The following is an 18,057-nucleotide window of genomic DNA, read 5'->3' on the forward strand; positions in this document are numbered from 1 at the left end:
AAATATAATTTTAAATATTTCATAGAATTATTAAAATTTTAAAACATAAATTACTAATAAAATAGTATTTTATGCAAATTTTCAATTAAAATATGTAAATCTACACGAGTTTGATATCATTAGAAATAGAATTTTAATAACTAAAATTGAGATAGATTCAGATAATTTATAATAAACTTTAATAGAATATAGGATAGAATTAAATATTAAAAATAATAATCAAATTTAAGTTCACATAAATTTCATGGACAACATAATGCATGAAATTAGATGGAAAAAAACCATTTTACTAAAACATGATAATATCAGGTATATTATTTCATCAAATTCCAGTCAAGCACATAGAACTTGAGGGCAATCGCTGTGTCATCCAAGACTGATTAGGTGTATTATCCAATATAATAAACACTCAATAATACCCAACCAATATATTAATTTGGTAAATAATAATAATAATAATAATAATAATAATAATAATAATAATAATAATAATAAAACTCTCACTTGATTATGACAGTCATGCAATTGGTATTAGCCATTTCTTCAGTACATGCATACATCCAAAACCAAATATCCAATATAGTTTCAACACAGATGAGCCCAACAAATTTGGACCTACAGGTGCAAGACTTATGGGCTCATAGGTACCACAAAAACCCAGACCAACAGAATCAAAGAACAAGAAAGTAGCATTCAAGAAAAAAAGAAGACAAGGGGCAGGAAAAATAGAAAGGGTATGTATAAATTAACCAACGGCTGCACATCTAAGCAAACTACGAGTTAGAGAGGAAAAAAAAAAAAAAAAAAAAAAAGAGGAAGAAGAAGAAGAAGAAGAAGAAGAAGAAGAAGAAGAAGAAGCAACTGTGCATCTGTTAAAGGAATAACACTAACCTTATTTTATAGACACTATACGTGAAGAGCCGTTCTTCTTTCAGAAATGTGGGACGTTAAAGCATGTATAACCAAAAAAGCCCCCAAATAAACATCAGTGGAAGCATGAGATCTCACTAATTACAGCAGCAATCCCGGAATGAAGAACCAAATAGAATATACACTCCCTCGCACAGGATTTTAGATTGCATCCATAGCTACCCATGTCAGACTCGCACAGAAGAATTGAAAGAAAATCTGGCATTATACACAGCATCCTGTTGTCAAAGCTGCAAAATACAACATGGCTCTGTTATAAATAAATCAGCTATACGGTGATAAATAGTATCCAAATAGCTCACTCATCACTCAGTTAAACTAGACTAAATATGCGTCTATATAAAGAAACTACTTGATGCTTTTGCTTAGGTTTAGGCCCCCTTCCCATATCACGCCATAGTATAAAACCAAATTTCAAGATTAAATCATATTGTTCTATGATAAAATTACAAGGTACCATCACCCAATGTCATGTCTATTCTCCACTCATATCACCAACTCGCAGTCCTTTCTCTTCTTATGATAAATAACAAATAGAAAGGTGAAAACTAAAAATGGCATTGCGGTGCAGATCGAACTTGAACATCTTGATGGTGTCAAATTCAAAGAAGTTTCGGGATCCAATTCCAACTTCCCCACATCAGTACATGAAAATTTAACTCTATAAGTAAGATTTAGGATACCTATATAAGTTTATGTTTTAAGGAAATAATTAATTAGTGATGGCTTATTGAACTTTTACTACGCATGCCCTTATTAACAACCAAAGCTAGACGCCAAGTTTTGTCCTCAGGCAGGTAACATCACCTAAAAGATGAAAAACCTAGAAATTAAGGGATATTTATGAACCAGCATGCCAAACTATTTCCACTCAAAGCACAAGTAATGAAAATTAATAAGGTGCACTGCAGCTGATACAATGATTTCCCATAAGCATATTAGCACTAAAGTTTCAAACAATTGCAAAATCCACTAAGGGTAGAAACTAAGGATGCAACTGGTGGTCAAAACAACTCAGAAATCATGGAATTCACTTTAACATTATTAAATCTTCACTTAACAGCAAAATAGGGAGTGAGAGTTGAATATCATATAAAATACCAGGTGGATTAGAAGACTTACAAATTAATCATGTAATTAAATCACACAGAATTTATGCAATGACCAAATAGTCAACGACTTTACTAAATCGCTCCAATTATAATTAGACAACTGCAGACACCCTCTCAAATGTTAGCATTATCAACTCTCTTTAGGTAAACTTGAGAACAAGCAGACAGTCAGAAACAACACATGATTAAACAACTAAGAAATTCCTCTTCAGACAAAATATTGTAAGTTTGAAACTTTGGATTACCTCAAATCACACATCAACCTTAGATTTTTTTTTCCTGTGACAATCTGGAAGATTCTGAGGCCCCCACTAAATGCCTCGTTGAATAGGTTCCTTGTCTGCATTGATTGGGACCCAGGCATCAATGAAAGAAATGCCACAGGGGCCATAACTATCACCACAAACATTATATCATAGAGACGAACCAAGGAAGCCACTGACTCCCTAAGTGGAGTGGGCTGCAGAAAGGGGCGAAGTACATGGGCGATTAATAAAATGCCCCAACCAGTGGGGATAAAGGCCAGCAAACTGGTGAATATATCCATAAATCTGAAAGATGTGAACTCACACAAGGCTACTATCACAACTATTCCAAGCGTAATGACAAGAAACTAGACCAGACGGTAGTAAATATGTTCTCTTGCAGCACACTTGTCCCTAGGATATGCTATCACCCAAGAAATTGCAAAAGCAACAACATAAATCCAAGACAACAAGTAAACAGCAATGCTGGTACTGTTATCAGCAATGCCCAATTGGTAAACAATGCCATATTGGAAAAAGAAGAAACGGGGGTCCAAAACCATCTCCAGTGCCTTTCCTTGTCCTCAAATGATCCTGCTCCTCATACCACCATCTTTCCCAACTCTGTTCGGCTTCTGCAAACACACCACTTTTGTACTAAATCCAGTTCATAAAATCATCAAAATCATACACCGTCTTCAACCAATCAAAGCCAGATGGATTGAAAACAAATGGAGCCAAAATCCATGACACAACCAAGAACCAACTAGAGATGGTCATGGCTATGTAAATGAATGTGTCCTTTGATGGAGCGAAAGCATGGTGATTAGTTCATTAGATTATTGAATTTCAAAAATTTTCTTATAGGGTTACATGCATCATGCCACATTTCTTATGTGCCTAATTAATTTTAATGCTCAATTGCATATTAAAACACTTTTAATATGTATTAGGATCTATGTTTGCCATTCAAGATTATGAATTAACAAATTATTTCATTTAAACCCTAGTTTAAAAGAGGAGTTTGAGTACTAACCTCTTTGATTCACTATGGATGCAATTGGCATCTTTAGGAAGCACCTAGGACCCAAAGTATTGTCCCTCTAGCTTGTCCACACCAAGATCATCAATGGCCAACCCCCAAATCAGCTTCTCAAGCCTTTTCAACAAATTATAATTGAGTTTTTGCTTTTAAAGAGGTTGTATGTATGTATAGGACATCAAAGGAATTTAGGTTATTCTCTTTGAATTGATGAGAAAGCAAGAAGAGGAGAGGGAGAAAAAGGTGTCGCCACACTTGTGACAAGAGAGAGTGTTATTTGGTTCTTCTTTTCTTTTCCCTTTTATAATTAGGTCAAGTAATCACTTAAACCCTTTACTACATGTTACCACCACATTGCATCTTATTTTTAATTGATTTAATCACATTAAGCCAAGTGTCAAAGCTAGACTTGATCTTGACTTTGATAATCTTACATAATAGGAAGACAAATAAATTACAAGCTTACATGGTTCCATGTGTTACCATCTCATAGTACCACATGTCACCATGTGAAATGACTAAATTACCCTTATGTTGTAATTTTGAGTTCTCAATCCAAAATCATTATTTCTCCTCTTCTAATAAATTTATATCAAATATAAATCAATTAATTAATCTCCATTAATTAATTTCTCACAATTAAATTCATATTTAAACACTTTAAATATAAATTTAACTTATACTATACATCCAATAACCTAGATTTGGTTTCAAGCCATGCTAGGGACTTTGCAATCTTATTGCAAACCAAACCTATTTAATTAATCAATTAAACTCTTTAATTAATTAATTAAATCACATTTAACTTGATAATTATCTTGTGTATGTGTGTGACTCACAAGGCTCATCACTAATTGGCAATGGGATATGATATCAACTCTTAATATCATCAGAACTCTTTCTTATCATTAATGATTTCTCTAAATCATTTTAGGTATCCATAGACCATGGTTGACACCTAGCATAGCGTTCCATAGCCATCCAATCAGTAACAAGGAATACCTTAAATGAACCTATAATCATATGTTACCATACACTAGAATCTCTCTATTACAAAATCCCAATTCGAGCTGGAGTCATGATTAATGTCAAACCCCATTTGCTATGAACATTATGTTCTCTTTTAATTTCAGTTCTTGATTAATTAGATTTTCTTGTCAGAAACTCTTTTCTGACTAAATCTGTCTGTCTTGGCTAGGAACTTGAAACATCAAGAACAATTAAATGAACATAGGATTTTATCCCTATTTACTTAGGGTAACAGATTCCATCTTGATCAACACCTATCTCCATATATAAATAGTAGGAGCCAACACATGCCCATATACCCATACACAGTACAAGTATAAAAGCAGTATCAAACTCAAACCACCTATATACAAGATAACTGTGTTATCTTAGGTCTAAAGATTATATGCACTGATATAATATATGACAATGTATTGACAAGAGTAAACTCCATGTGCTTGTCATATGCGTTACTGGTTTGGCCTACTTATCATGTATAAGTGCCTATCATATTTGTTATATGGCATGAGACTCACAATTCCATCTTATTTATATCTCATATAAATACCTTGGGAACAAACATGACTATAATCTTTCTGGATAAGTCATGTCCTATATGAAGTATCCTCGATTGTGAACCAATTTATGATACTTTGTGCTAGAAATATTATCACTCATATTCTTAACAACTTAAGAATAGAATTTCTAACAAAATATCAATGGACATTTTCTATTACACATAAATACATTATGTAAACAAAAAAGTGAAATTGCCTTTTATTAATGAAATATGTATAAGATACATACTAAATGATATGCTTTAGGGCATACTACTAATAATCTCCCACTAGCACTAGAGCCATTCATTACAAAATTTTAGACCCATCTTCTCAAGATGTCGGTCTAACTGAGCTTGTGACATAGACTTTGTGAATGGATCAGCTAGATTTTCAGCTGATGCTATTTTCTGAATGGCTACATTGCCTCGCCCAACTATCTCTTTGATAATGTGGTAGCGCCTTTCTATGTGTTTGGATTTCTGGTGAGACCGGGGTTCCTTAGCTTGTATGACTGCTCCATTGTTATCACAGTAGAGAGGAACTGCTGACTCAATGGAAGGAACTGCTGTAAGTTCTGATAACCTCTTTTGCAGTATCTAATGTAGCAATATACTCAGCCTCTGTAGTGGAATTAGAAGTCGTACTCTGTTTGGAACTCTTCCAACTAACTGCACCTCCACTATAAATGAACACAAACTCAGAGGTAGACTTTCTATCATCGATATCTGATTGAAAATCAGAATCAGTATAACCATCCAATTGCAAATCACCACCACCATAAATCAAGAATAAATCCTTAGTTCTTCTCAAGTACTTAAGGATATTCTTGACAGCTATCCAGTGTTCCAAACCTGGATTGGATTGAAACCTGCTTGTCACACCCTACCCCTCTGTAAGGCATAACATGATCCCGTAGTATACCTAATGAATTACCAACTTCGTCTACTGATAACCCATTAAATACACTACAAGGGATTTTAAAACTTTTCTTACTTCTTTTACAGTGGTGAGCACTATTTACAGGTGTTAAAAACCTTTTTGAACTGAAGTGATAGAACTAACACATTTAAATTATTTGGAATTTCTGTAAAAATTTTGGCAGAGTGCCATTTGTATTTTGAATAAAACAGTTCTTCAGAAAACCTGTAAAAAGCACTTTAATATATTTCCAAATCTCAACTTCAACATATTTCTCAACTCAAATCCACAGTAATTTTTTAAAGACTGAGATACAAGAAATATAATACAATTTTTACAAGTCAAAATAACTCATAATTTACTTTACAACTTCAATGTATAATTTTAATTTACAACTGCTCAAAACCAAAAACAATATATACATACATTGTATATACATTATAGTACAAAATACAAAATGTGGTATACTCATTATACCCGATAATCTCTCGCTGGATGTACTAGCAGACTAGTCTGTTACCCTGTCCGTCTGTCTACCTGCGACAGCAATGAAAAGCTATCGCTGAGACAATGTCTCAGTGGTGCACAACATTAACCAAATACAACTTTAAATCACAGTTCATAAATCATATAAATGATAGATACGTAAAACCATAGTTAAATTCAAGACAATGAATGTCATAAGGAATTTAACACAATATCACAATAAATCTCAGTAATCAAAACGTAGTTAAATTCAAAAGACAGTGAATGTCAATAAGAATTTAAACTCCATTTCACAAATTATCAAAGCTCATAATAACACAATTTAGTCAAATAATTTACGAACACAGTGTTGCCAATTCATACACAACTTAAGCCATGACTCAAATTTCCAATCAATGCCGCGTTGTACACTACGACAAAGCAATCACGACCCCACTAATCGAAATCAATGAGGAAGGGAGCTAGCTATATAATGAGTACTCATCCGATCACCTCAACTGGTAAACCAGAGAGGAAGAAAAATAAACGATCACGACTCCATAAATGGAGAAGGAAAATAAATGATCACAACCCCATAAATGGAGAAGGAATGATATGATACTGTCATGCTAAGTGTGAACACAAAATCAATTCCAAATAGTTTATTCAAATGACTCGTGAGAATCCAATAAATTTCTAAAGTCATAAATTCATTCACAAAATGGCAACACAATTCATAATTAACTTCAAATTTTCACAAATCACACTAAATCAATTTTTCCACAGTTTCAAACTATTTACAATGCTTTTCAAGCAATAAGTATCCATTCAAACATATTTTCATAATTGAAAATAATAATATACAAATAGTCATAATTTATTTCAATTGAAAAATTCAAAAGAAATAACTGTTGTGCACAAACCTCTGATAACTGTCTCCTGGTCTTGACTTAGTGTTTTCTTCCTTTTCCCTGAGTCTTTGCTAACTGAGAAACACAATTTGAAGTATTTCAGTACTCATTTAAACTGTCTCTAACGATAATGCTTGATAATTAATTCACTAAATTCTAATATTTGCTTAGTCAACCTAATATGTCGACCCTCGATGCATTCTAGGTAAATTAGGTTTTAATGTTATTAATATGTCACATTCGATAGTATTTTAGGGTTGGTACATGTTACCAAGTTCATTTCCGTGTATACTGCATTTTCTTGCAATTTGCTGGATTCCGGGATACTAGTTTAACCTAGCCGGACGACCTAGTTTCCTCGGTTTTCGGGTTTCGGTCAAAACTACAAACTTGTAGATCTATGTCTTATTGCATGCGGGGCAAAATTTCAGGTCATTCCGAGTTATGTAGACCAAGTTATGGTCATTTTACTATTGCTGGTCCAATTGCACTAAAATTGGTCATTTTAGGTCATTTTAGGTCAATTTTGGTTTGGCCAGTTTTTGGACCCGAACTTGTGCAAGCTGTTTGACTTGCTTATGGTCATTTCTGGGCTTTGGTGTCTTCATAAGACTTGTAGATATGGGTCTTAACTATTCATGGTCAAAATTTCAGGTCAATTGGACCTGTTTTGAGTGAGTTATAGCCTAAACACTAACTGCTGCCCAAATGGTCAATTTTTAGGCCTCAATTGCACTTAATTAGGATTTGGTCATTTTTCAAGCTATATTGGAAGCAGAACTTTGGCAAGTTTTCTTCATGAAAGTTGGCACATTTTGTGCCTAGTTTCACATCCAATTGGTCTCATACCAATTGGAGCCACACAATTAAAGTTATAGGCCTAAAACTCAAACTGCCTTATTGCAATTCTTGCATACACATCAAGCATCACTTTTAATACTCACCAAACTTAACATTCAAACCAATTCTGGTTGTACCACAACCTAAACATAATTTACAACATATTATAGGTCATTTTGGCATACAATTACATTCAATGTGCACCAACAAGTGCATAATTTGTCCAACTCAATTTACAACAATTCAATCATCAATTCATGCTCATTTACATGTCCAACTTCACACCATCATACATGCACTCAAACTGCCATAACCCCTATCACAAATTAACATCATTATTCCATAAACCAAGCATGAATTCCAGCATTCTTCAAGAGCTAACAAACTGCCACAATGGTACATTTACATTCCATTAATTTCCAAGCTTTAAATTTCATTTTACATTTACATATACTAAGTATACCTCACCCAAACAATTTCCTACACAATATACATTTAATCAATCATTTAATTCACTACTTACAAGCATAAATAAACTGCCTTCAAGGTGTTTCCATGGCTGCCAAAAGTACACATTCCCATTCAACATCAAACCTCAAAAATTTCTTCATAAATCAAACATCCATAACATCCTTACAAACTTTAACAAGGCAACAATCAAAAACTCAAACTTACCTATGGATGAGACTTCTTAAATCTTCACCAAAACTTCTTGAAATTGCTATCAAACTCTTCCTTGTGATGTGGGGATAAACTTTAATGAAGACAAGTAAAGAAAGTGTAGCTTGAAATGGGTGTAAGAAGTCATGCAAATGGGGCGGCCATGGGAGGTTTGAAAGCTTTTGGATTTTCGGCAATAGTGAATGAATTGAGGAAGATGAAGATGTTGAGTGATGTGGCTGTCCAATTAGGTGTAGATAATTCCCACTAACTCTCCACTAACTTTATTTAATTAATATTATATGTTAAATGTGTTAATTACTCCATTTACTCTCCACTTTTGGCTATTTACATTAGGTACCCCAAATTTAATTTTTCATTATATTTTCTAAGTGTAATATTATTTATTTTTAATGGACATTTAGGTCAAAAGACAACTCGGGGTGTCAAATGACCACAATGCCCCTGTTCGGGTTGCATTCCTGATTTTTCGGTAACACCGGGTTTTGTCCGTTTTTCGATTTCTTACTTTTCTTTGTACTAATTATTTAATTTTTCTTTGATATTTCTAATGATATTTATACTTCAATAAATATTTATTTGAGTCCTAAAAATATTTTTCAGGGTTCCCATGATCCGAGTATTAGTCAACGGTCCACGCCGTGACTTCCTCTGATCACCATCGCTAGGGTTCTCGGCTCGCTTAACTTGGTTACATTTCTTTGCTATTATTTTTCCTTTGTTTTTCTTGTATTTTCTTTTCTTGTATTTTATTATTCTATGTCTCCTCACTCATAACGAAGTGTAGTTCTAGGCATCTTAGTTGTCCGGACAACACTGGTCACCAGAACAGTAGAACGCACTACCGAACATAGGGGTGTTACACTGCTAGTCAAACTAATAGCATATGCGATATTCTGCCTAGTACACATCATTGCATACATCAAACTTCCAATAGCTAAAGCATATGGAATCCTGACCATTTTATCTCTTTCTTCAGGTGTCTTTGGAGACATTTCTTTAGAAAGGTGGATACCATGTCTTACTGGTAACAATTCTCTCTTAGAATCAAGCATGTTAAATCTCTTTAACACCTTTTCCAAGTATAAAGTTTGAGATAAACCAATTATTCTTTTCGCTCTATCTCTATAGATGCAAATTCCAATAATATAGGTTGCCTCCCCTAAGTCTTTCATGGAGAATGTATTTGACAACCATACCTTGACAGTTGTCAACATACCTATGTCATTACCTATCAACAGAATGTCATTCACATATAAGACAAGGAAAGTGATAGCACTATCACTAACCTTCTTATATACACATGGTTCATCCACATTTTTTATAAAACTAAATGACTTAATGGCTTCATTAAAATGGATGTTTCAACTCCTCGAAGCTTGTTTCAACCCATAAATGGATCACTTTAGCTTGCATACCTTGGAACCATCTTGGGATTCAAAACCCCTAGGTTGTTCCATGAAAATATTTTCATCAATGTATCCATTGAGAAAAACTGTTTTGACATCCATCTGTCAAATCTTATAATCATAGTATGCAGCTATTGCTAATAGGATCCTAATTGATTTAAACATGGCAACAGGCAAGAAAGTCTCCTCATAGTCGATTCCTTGCCTTTGGCAAAACCCTTTCGCTACTAGCCTTGTTTTATAGGTCTCTACCTTTCCATTAGAACCAATTTTCTTTTTGAAAACCCATTTATTCCATATAGATACAATACCTTCAGGTGGGTCAACAAGTTCCCAAACTTGGTTCTTATGCATGGAATCAATTTCGGATTTCATAGTTTCAATCCATTTTGAAGAGTCTATATCTGATATAGCTTCTTCATAGGTAAGGCGATCATCTCCATGATCTACTTCTTTATGAGTAAACAACTCTTGTTCATCTTCATTAAGAAAACCATATCTCACTGGTGGGTGAGATATCCTGGTCGATCTGCAAGGAATTACTGTAGATGTTTCATTAATAGGTGTAGGTTGACTAGATGGATCTATATCCATTTGATCTATTGGTTGGTCAAAATTCTCTAATTCTAACTCTACTTGCCTTCCTTTGCCACCTTCTTTAATGAACTATTGTTCAAGAAATATGGCATCTTTGCTTACCACAACCTTTTGTGATGTAGGCAAATAAAAATAATATTCAAAACTTTCTTTTGGATATCCAACAAATCGACCTTTTCCTGATCTGGTTTCCAATTTATCAGTGTTCAACTTTTTAATATAAGCTAGACAACCCTAAATCTTAACATGCTTAAGACTCAGTTTTCTTCCATGCCATATCTCATAAGGTATGGAAGAAACTAATTTTGATGGAATCCTATTCAGAATATGCAAAGCTAATTCTAATGCAAATCCCTAAAAGGAGATTGGCATATCAGTATAGCTCATTATACTGCGTACCATATCTAATAGGGTACGATTTCTCCTTTTAGATACACCATTCAGCTGTGGCGTTCCTGGAGGAGTCAGCTGGGAAACAATGCCATGCTATTTCAAGTATTCATCAAATTCAGTACTTAAGTATTCACCTCCACGATCTGATCGAAGAGTTTTAATACTTTTTCCTATTTGATTTTCTACTTCAAAATTAAATTCTTTGAACTTTTCAAAGGATTCATGTTTGTATTTCACTAAATACAAATACCCAAACCTTGATTTATAATCAGTAAAGGTAATAAAGTAAAGAAAAATGCCTCTAGCCATTTTCTTAAATGGACCACATACATCACTATGTATCAATTCTAAAATACTTTCAGCTCTTAGCCCTTGTCCAACAAAAGGTGATTTAGTCATTTTGTCTTGAAGGTAGGATTCACAAGTTGGAGTAGGTTCAGAACCCAATGAGGATAAAATCCCCATTTTCTCCAGCTTTGCAATCTTATCTTCTGCAACATGACCTAATCTTAAGTGCCAAATATAGTTTGAACTTGAGTTGATTTTCATCAAGGCAATACATTCATTTAGATTGCTTGTATTAGATTTGTATTTAACATTATTATCTAAATAATAAAATCTATCATGCATATAACCCAAACCAATATTTTTATTTCCAAAATAAATATTGCAAACATCATTTATGAACTAAAATTCATAACTATCTCTAGTCAAACTAGATATAGAAATGATGTTCTTAAAAGCATCAGGTACATGCAAAACCTTATTTAAATACAAACATGTCCACACATGTATAAAGATTTAGATCCTATGGCTAAAGTTTCAATAGTTGAGCCATTGCCAACCCGGAGTCTAATATCTCGTTACTGTAAGCTGCTACTACTTGCTATACTCTGGGTAGTTCCTATTTTAGTGCCCATCCTTCTGGCAGTGGAAACACTTTCCCTTGCCTTTGTCAGCTTTGGTCTTTGTTTTCTGTTTGGCTATCTTCTTGGAAGGTCTTGGAACTTGAGGTTTCTTTTTCTTATTGCCCTTCTTCTTGTTGGACTTTCCAGTATAAGAGGTGCAATCAAAGCTACTTCATTTCCTTTATTGCCTGACATATTCTTTTGGGCAATAACCAGCATGTTAAGTAAGCGAGCCAAGGTGTATTCCTGCTTAGTCATATGGAAATTTGTCATAAAATTCCCAAATGACTCAGGTAGGGACTGAAGGATCAAATCCGTCTGCAGTTGGAAATCCATATTAAAGTCAAGATGTTCCAGCTGCTTTATAAGCCAAATCATCTTGTGGACTTGATCCTCAACATTCTGTCCCTCAGAAATCCTCATTCGGAATAGCTACCTAGATATCTCATACCTAGCATTCCTGCTATGTTCACCATACAACTCTTACAGGTGAAGGAGGATCTCACTTGTACTTTGCATATTTTCATGCTACTTTTGTAACTCACTACTCATATAAGCAAGCATGTAACATTTGGCTCTCATATCATGTTCCTTCCACTTGTCCAAACCTCTTTAGTGGCCTCTGGAGGTAAGTGACCAGGAACCTTTGAGTCTAGAACATATTCAATACGTTCTAGGTTCAGGACAAGTTTTAAATTTCTTAGCCAATCAAAAAGATTAGGTCCTGTCAACCTATTGTGGTCAAGTATGCTCGCAAGGATATTGGATGGTGATGGTTGTTGTGTGCTTATTAACTGCGGAAAATAACTAGATTAATTAGTAAATGTATCAAGTAATTAACCAAAATAATTATGTTCTTTTATTCAAATTGGTCCTCCCATTAACTTGGCGAATCCTACACTTCCAAAGTAGAAAATAGAAATCCTAGTTGGATGAATTTCTAGTGGGTGATTGAATTCTTATAGTCTTATTGATCATCCTTAGGCACATCCATTATTGGAATTACAATAAACTATAAGTGAGCAACTCTTTGCCCATCACATCTCATGTGAGGTTCAATCATTTATTTAGCCCCTAATGCTCAAAATCTCAAGCACATCCATTATTGATTTATCTTGCATTAGTTAAGTTGATCCCATTAAGCCAGTAAACATGCAAATAATTTTAATGTCCTTAGGCACATCCATTATTGGCCATCAACTATTTACATATTTACAACATCTTATGCTTAACAATTATCTTTAAGAAAATCTCTTAAATTAAATGCATCACATGCAAGTATTTAAAATTTCTTAAAATAATTGCCTCAATGGAGGGCCCATGATATAATTACTTTAATTATACCATTTCCAACTTAATTATTTGTTTGGAAGATTTAATGGTCGGTTTAATTACTATTATGATCTCACTTTGCACATTATCTAATTAGCATGCATATATCATATACTTGCATACATTTCCATACATCTCATGCAGACATGGATAAACAATTAATATGGTATGATCATGGACTTTCTAAGGGATTCAATTCTGAGCCACTAAGAATTGAATCAGGGCATTTCTAGGTGTATTTCATTCTTTCATTTTACAAGAGTTGCTGAAGGAGTACATAATCAACAATTGATCTTGATTTCCTCCCATTGGTCCAACCAATGCTCTTGACCTCCTTGATCTTCTTGCAATCCAATTACATTATAATCCTTAGCATACCAAGGCGAATTTACAAGAATATAGACTTTAAAGTTCTCAAATAAATGAAATTACAACCCAAATTATTACAACACTTATAATACATGCCACTAAAATAAAATTAATTATTTTACAACCCAAAGAAAAATAAAAGAAATAAATCCAATCACATTGGTCTTTTATTTTCCATAATCATCCATCGTGCATATTACCATTTAACAATTAAATAAAATATACATACTAGAAAATTAAATTGAATATCACATATTCAACAAAAAAATTCAGATTTGAATCTCATTCAAACAAATTTAAATTTAGAAACTCTTTCCAAATTTAATACCTTGAAAATAATTTTTAAAAAATTAATTATGTGATTAAAATTCCTAATTAAACAATTTAATTAGTTATAGGACTGATTATGGATCTTAAAATTTACAACAATCACATAATTGAGCCCATAACCATGCGCACCATTGAGGTACCATTGATGTCGCCACGATTGATGAATCCAACATGCATGCCGCCACACATATGGCACCCAAACAGCTTTAGATCAATTCAAATTTGATCCAATCACACAATTAAATCTCATATTCAATCCTAATGGCAAATATAGTGGCTCTGATACCAATTGATGGAGTGGAAGCATGGTGATTAGTTCATTAGAGCATTGAATTTCAAAAATTTTCTTCTAGGGTTACATGCATCATGCCACATCTCTTGTGTGCCTAATTAATTTCAATGCTCAATTGCATATTAAAACACTTTTAATATGTATTAGGATCTATGTTTTCCATTCAAAATTGTGAATTAACAAATTAATTCATTTAAACCCTAGTTTAAAAGAGGAGTTTGAGCACTAACCTCTTTGATGCACTATGGATACAATTGGCACCTTTAGAAAGCACCTAAGACCCCAAGTATTGTCCCTCTAGCTTGTCCACACCAAGATCACCAATGGGCAGCCCCCAAATCAGCTTCTTAAGCCTTGCTAGCCAATTATAATTGAGTTTTTTTTTTTTTTTTTTTTTTTTTTTTTTTTTTTTTCCCTTTAGAGAGGTTATATGTGTGTATAGGACACTAGAAACAATTTCTAGTAATTTTAATTTAAAGGAATTTGGGTTATTCTCGTTGAATTGATGAGATAGCAAGAAGAGGAGAGGGAGAGAAAAGGTGCTGCCACACTTGTGACAAGAGAGAGTGTTATTTGTTTCTTCTTTTCTTGTTCCTTTTATAATTACGTCAAGTAATCACTTAAACCCTTTGCCACATGTCACCACCACATTGTGTTTTATTTTTAATTAACTTAATCACTTTAAGCCAAGTATTAAAGCTAGAATTGATCTTGACTTTGATCATCTTACATGATAGGAAGACAAATGGTAAGCTTACATGGTGCCATGTGTCACCATCTCATGGTGCCACATGTCACCATGTGAAATGACCAAATTACCCTTTTGTTGTAATTTTGAGTTCTCAATCCAAAATCATTATTTCTCCTCTTCTAATCAATTTATATCAAATATAAATCAATTAAATAATCTCCATTAATTAATTTCTCACAATTAAATTCCTATTTAAATACTTTAAATATAAATTTAACTTATACTATACATTCAATAATCTATATTTGGTTTCAAGCCATGCTAGGGACTTTGCAATCTTATTGCAAACCAAACCTATTTAATTAATCAATTAAACTCTTTAATTAATTAATTAAATCACATTTAACTTGGTGATTAACTTGTGTATGTGTGTGACTCACTAGGCTCATCATTAATTGGCAATGAGATATGATATCAACTCTTAATATCATCAGAACTCTTTCATACTATGAATGATTTCTCTAAATCATTTTAGGCATCTCATAGACCATGGTTGACACCTAGCATAGCGTGCCATGGCCACCCAATCAGTAATAAGGAATACCTTTAAATGAACCTATAATCATATGTTACCATGCACTAGAATCTCTCTGTTACAAAATCCCAATTTGAGCTGGAGTCATGGTTAATGTCAAACCCCATGTGCTATGAATATTATGTTCTCTTTTAATTCCAGTTCTTGATTAATTAGATTTTGTTGTCAAAAACTCTTTTCTGAGTAAATCTGTCTGTCCTAGCTAGGAGCTTGAAACATCAAGAATAATTAAATGAACATAGGATTTTATCCCTATTTATTTAGGGTAACAGATTCCATCTTGATCAACACCTATCTCCATATATAACTAGTAGGAGCCAACACATGCCCATATACCCATACACAGTATAAGTATGAAAGCAGTATCAAACTCAAACCACTTATATACAAGATAATTGTGTTATCTCAGATTTAAAGATTATATGCACTGATATGATATATGACAATGCATTGACAAGAGTAAACTCCATGTGCTTGTCATATGCGTCACTGGTTCGGCCTACTTATCATGTATAAGTGCCTATCATGTTTGTTATATGGCATGAGACTCACCATTCCATCTTATTTATATCTCATATAAAAACCTTGGGAACAAACATGAATACAATCTTTCTGGATAAGTCATGTCCTGTGTGAAGTATCCTCGATTGTGAACTAATTTATGATACTTTGTGCTAGAAATACTATCACTCATATTCTTAACAACTTATGAATAGAATTTCTAATAAAAAATCAATGGACCTTTTCTATTACACATAAATACATTATGCAAGCGGAAAAGTGAAATTGCCTTTTATTAATAAAATATGTACAAGATACGTACTAAATAATATGCTCTAGGGCATACTACTAACATCCTTGGCTATACTGCTGTGTGAGGCATAAATTGTAAGTATCAAGCCAAGCTCAATTACCTTCACAAAATGGCTATGAGCATAGAGACTATAATTCTCTGCAAAACCCTTATGTTGCACAACAAAACCATGACCAGTTACCCGATATTTCGCACCTCCATGAAGGATAGTTCGACCAAAGAAGTGAGTTTTAGTTCCCATAGAGAATGTGTAGAAAATAGATGAGAGCTAAAGTTGCGTCATTAAGAAATCCCAGAGAGCTTGAAGGAATCCAAGCTCAAGAGAGTTCTCTACTATCATTGGAAGAGCAGTGAAAAGACCAAGTTGGACGATGAACTGCTGATTCAAAATAGCACCAAGTGCTTTATTGTTACTGCTGCTACTGGCCATAGTAGAAGCCTCAACACCACTGAGAGCCAAATAGAGTCGGCCCCATAGAAATGCATATACTGTCAGAATGACCATCATTGTGTTGAAATGGAATCCCACAGTAGTATAAAAGAAGGATAGCATCCTGAAGAAATCCAATCTATGACCCAATCTATAGACATCTCTACTAAGACCTTGCTCGCCATTTCCACTAACAACCTTAGCTTCAAACATGGAAATTTGATTTAACCCAACATCCCTTCCCTTACCAACTTGTATGTATTCATGGTGTGTGACATTGCCTCCTCGCAAAGTGCAATTGAAGCCAGCAAAAGTGTCTTTACTAATGTTAATCACCTTGGAAGCTTTATTGATGCCACCACAAGTCAAGAACTAAAACCCATCAAAGACAACTGGATGGCCATAATGCATTCGAACTTTCAAAGGGTTTGCCAGAACACGCTGTCCCAAGGTGACAAAACTCGTTTCCTGAGCTGACATAAACCAGGCCAGTGATGAAACAGAACCAACAAAAATGTGTTCCCTAACTCCCAAGATAGTAGGCTTCCGAATTCCATTGTAATGTCTATATGTTGGAAGATAAACTTGAATTAATTGCTAGATAAACTTGAATTAATTGCTATTATGTGTTGAGTTTATCTAGATGTTCAAGTTCAATGTATCTAGATTAGGATAAGTCATATTTCTATTTTAAATAGCCTTGCATGTTTTGATTTTTAAAAAATATAGAGAAGTTTCCAATTTACGATATTTTTCTTCTCCCAACAAAGTGGTATCAGAGCTTCTCTTGAGAAAAGATGATAAACACAAGCATGTTCCCCTTCTAATTTCCAAAACTCACCAAAGAGAATTATGAGAATTGGTGTATTAGAATGAAAGCATTGCTGGGTTCGCAGGATGCATGGGAGATTGTTGAAAAAGGTTTTGAGCAGCCTAAAGATGAAGGAGCCTTGTCTCAAGCAGAAAAGGATACTTTGCAAAAAGCTCGAAAGAAGGATAAGCAAGCATTAATGTTGATTCATATGTGTTTGGATGAAGGCATGTTCGAGAAGATTTCGATTGCAACAACCGCAAAGCAAGCATGGAAGATTTTGCAGAATTCTCTTAAAGGAGTTGATAGGGTGATAAAGGTTCGACTCTAGACCTTAGAGGTGAGTTTGAATCTCTCAAGATGAAACTTTTAGA

The 18,057-nt window shown here is 33.8% G+C and overlaps 1 pseudogene; it reads right to left on the reverse strand.

Annotated features, from left to right (window-relative positions):
- Positions 1-985: 985 nt before the first annotated feature.
- LOC110644237 (callose synthase 12-like) lies at positions 986-17,085 on the reverse strand (annotated as a pseudogene).
- Between the last annotated feature and the right edge of the window lie 972 nt (positions 17,086-18,057).

The sequence above is a fragment of the Hevea brasiliensis genome, chromosome 7 (assembly GCF_030052815.1).
Source record: "Hevea brasiliensis isolate MT/VB/25A 57/8 chromosome 7, ASM3005281v1, whole genome shotgun sequence".
Taxonomy (NCBI): domain Eukaryota; kingdom Viridiplantae; phylum Streptophyta; class Magnoliopsida; order Malpighiales; family Euphorbiaceae; genus Hevea; species Hevea brasiliensis.